The sequence below is a fragment of the Phyllostomus hastatus genome, unplaced genomic scaffold, assembly GCF_019186645.2.
Source record: "Phyllostomus hastatus isolate PE091 unplaced genomic scaffold, TTU_PhHast_1.1 phas_contig_254, whole genome shotgun sequence".
Lineage (NCBI taxonomy): Eukaryota > Metazoa > Chordata > Mammalia > Chiroptera > Phyllostomidae > Phyllostomus > Phyllostomus hastatus.
In genome coordinates this window covers 1,412,225-1,416,150 of record NW_025333810.1, presented here as the reverse complement: position 1 = coordinate 1,416,150, position 3,926 = coordinate 1,412,225, and the positions used below count along the sequence as shown (strand labels likewise).

Sequence of the window (3,926 nt, the reverse complement as noted above, 5' to 3'; positions counted from 1 at the left end):
GGCACATACATGTGCCCATATATGTTAAGATAATATACATCTTCCAAGGCAGTGAAAAATTGTGATGCAAAGCTCTTGATAGTCAAGATGCACACATGTGTACCCAGGACTTAATACTGCTTTTCCCCAGCAGACATTTGCCTATGCATAGCAGGTTAATAAACTGAAAATAGTTTTGAACAGAACACATGGCATTAAGTAGATGGGAAGAATTGAACAAAGCCTTATTCATTTTATAGGCTTTGCCTGGGAATTTGATGTGCTAAATCCCAGGAGTAAAGTTAAATGAGAAATAAACCATTCCTCCCAAACATAAAAATCTAGTTTCAATTTATATCAATCTTTATTGGATTAAGGCGATCTGATATTTCTAGTGGCCAGTCTCAGCCATTTTCAGAAGATAATAGTGAATCTCAAAAGCCTTAATTTTTTTATTTAAAATTTTCAATAAAAATAAATTAAACTATGTGACTATAAATCATGAAACAAATGAGAAAATATAAATAAACCACATGGGTGTAGACAATGAAGATTTCAGCCATATACTATAAAATGTCTGTATTGCATATATTCAAGATAGTAAAAGGTTTCATTAAGAATTTCAGGTGCCTAACTTTTCCAGAAGAACCAAATAGCACCTCCAGGCCATGCCGAGATGGCTTTGGGCATTCTACAAGCTGCTGAGTCTCTTCCTTCTCTTCTGCTGGCTCAGCTATGTTGGCCATGAAGATCCTGAACCCCAAGGCCAAAGTGGCCTGAGACCAGGCAGCATTGTTCAATATCAGCATGACCAGGGTCTGCAGGACATGCACAGGACCAACCTGGAGCTTCTGGGCACCATGAAGATACTTGTTTCTGGTGTGGAGACATCAAGTTTACTACAGATGGCCATGTGCTGCTTCATGAAATGCAAATTCTACACCTAACAGCTTCCTTAATAGCCAAAGCAGAGGTAGCTCAGGGTGACATAACTGAGGAAAGTACCACCTCCAATGTCCAACCATTGGAGAACTGCTGAAACAGGTGGATCTCTATATTTCTGAAGGTCTTCATTTTAGAATAATAACAGAAAGATCTGAAGCTGCAAAGCAAAGGCACTTCAGTTTTTGGAACAAGTGAAAGTGATCAAAGAGATGGACAGGAAAACACTCACATATGTGTCCAGAACATCTCTATGTACTAAAGTTCATGCTAAATTTGCTGAGGTGTTAATGGGGGCTGTAATTTACTCCATTTGGCCATTAAAAAACAAGATGAACCTATTCACTTCTTCATGGTTGAGATCATGGAGATAAAACATAAATCTGAAACCAATACTATCTTAATCAGAGATATTGTTTTGGACCATGGGGCACAGCAATCTGATAGGAAAAACAAAGTGGCAGATGCTTGCACTCACAGCAATGAACTATGGCATTTTTAAATCCTCACATGAGGATGTTTTATTGTTGTTTTTGGAGAGAGAAGAAGGAAATGCTAGAGAGAGGAATATCAGTCAGTTCCCTCCATGTGTGCCCCAACCAGGGATCAAACCCGCCACCTTTTTTATTGCACGATATGACACTGCAATCCACCCACCTGGTCAGGGCAAGTTCTACCTTTTTTTCCCCAGAGTTCAGGAGTTGAGAGAATGAGAGAAACTAGTAAAAGTTGAAAGAAAAATCATCGAAGATAGAGTTTTTTAAAAAATAATAGAACTGAAAAAGAAAGACTGTAGGGACTCTGATAAAGGATTTGTTGTTATTAATCAGAAAGGAATTGTGCCATTTTCCTTAGATGTTCTCACAAAAGAGGATTAATAGCTCTCTACAGAACTAAAAGGAGAAATATGGAAAAACTGACAGGTGCTTGTGGAAGGGTAGCTCTAAATTCTTTTGATGACCTCAATCCTGATTGTTTGGGATTTGCAGGACTTGTCTATGTGTATACATTGAGAAAAGACAAGTTAATATTTTTTAAAGATTTTATTTATTTATTTTTAGAGAGAGAAGGGAGGGAGAAAGAGAGAGAGAAAGAAACATCAATGTGCAGTTGCTGGGGGCCGTGGCCTGCAACCCAGGCATGTGCCCTGACTGGGAATCGAACCTGCAATGCTTTGGTTCACAGCAAGTTAATCTTTACTGGAAAATGCAACAATATTTGCTCTAAAACATTATTGGTCAAAGTACCAAATAAGGATGCACTCACTTAAATCAAAGATGCAATAAGAGACAGCTTGAGGGCCATTAAAAATGCTATTGATGGCCATTGTGTAGTTCCAGGCATTGGTGTAGTGGAAGTGGCAAGGGCACAAACCTTGATTAAGTATAACCCCAGCCAAGTGTAAAGGGTAGAGCCCAACTTGGAGGGCAAGTATTTGCTGATGCATTACTCATTATTCCCAGGGTTCTTGCTCAGAATTCTGGTTTTAATCTTCAGGAGACACAGAAGTTTAAGTAGAACATTGGGAATCAGGTCAACTTATGGGTATGGACTTGAACACAGGTGAGCCAAGGGTAGCAGCAGAAGTAGGCAAGCAGGATAACTATTGTGTAAAGAAAAAGTTTGTTCATTCATGCACTGTGATTGACACCAACATTTTCCTGGTTGATGTGATCATGTGAGCTGGAATGTCTTCTTTAATAGGTTGAATTAAAGTTTCCCTTGTATCATATGAATCATGAAGATTCCACAGAGTGATTCTAAAAAAGTACTATAGAATTTTTGTCCATGCTTCAAATGATTTTTCAAGTAATTTTTTTCTATATGAATAAAGGAGAGGACACTAACACCTATTCAAATTCTGAAGTCTGAAAATATAACAACAGTATTTATTTTTCTTGTACTCAGTGTATGCACATAAAGCAGGCTGTTTCCACCCAATGAACACAATGTTTGCTTTAGCTTCAGTGATATAAAGTACATATTAGAAAAGCATGTTATCTTCCTTCTTAAATATTCATTGAAAACCAAAACCAAAACCAAAAATATCATTAGAGTACTGCAAAGTAAGAAAAAGGAAACAAATGAAAATTTGATAACTGAAAAATATAGTGATTGATATTAAGAATAATAGAGCATAAAAGATTAAATGGAGCTTAAAAGAAAGTTAGAATTAAAGATATATCAGGAAAAAATAATATCCAAAATAACTACAGGGGGACAGTAGGATGGAAAATAAAGCAAATGCTATAACAGAAACATAAGATATCATGCTAAGTCTTTAAAAATGTGTAACACATCTCAGGAGAAAAGGAAAAGAATGAAGCAGGAGTCATGCTTGAAAGGGTAAGGCAGGGAAAATGACAAAATTGATAGATGGCATCCACCTACATATTCAATTTCTAAAAATCACAAGAAGAAAACCATACTCAGGCACTGCATAGTAAAACAATTGAAAACCTAAAACTAAGGAAATATCATAAAAGTAGTCAGAGGAAAATAAAAACCCAAGTCAAAAGAACAACAAGACTGAAAATAGAATTCTCAACAGAAACAATAGAAGGCAGAGGACAAAAGAATGATATACTCAATGTGCTGAAAAAAATAATTAAACAGTATGGTGATTATAAGAAGGAAAGGGAGACTGGGTGGCAGGAAAGGATAAAGGAGGGATAAATGGTGACAAAGAGATTTGACTTTGGATGGTGAACACACAGCACAATATACAGATGATGGATTATAGAATTATATGCTTGAAATGTATAATTTTATTAACTAATGTCACCCCAATAATACAATTTTCGATTTAGAATTCTATGTCCAACAAATTTCCAACTCAGAACTATATATACACAAAAATATATCCAAAATTGAAACTGAAAGAAATTTTAGAATAATAAAAACAGATAATTTATCATTAGCATACCATCACTAAATATGGTATTAAAGAGTTATTCTCAAGCAGAACATAAATGACGTTAGATGGAAACATAGATACAGAAAGA

General features: G+C 35.9%; 1 pseudogene; it reads left to right on the top strand.

Annotated features, from left to right (window-relative positions):
* Positions 1–714: 714 nt before the first annotated feature.
* On the top strand, positions 715–2,630 carry LOC123818138 (annotated as a pseudogene).
* The last annotated feature ends 1,296 nt before the right edge of the window (positions 2,631–3,926 follow it).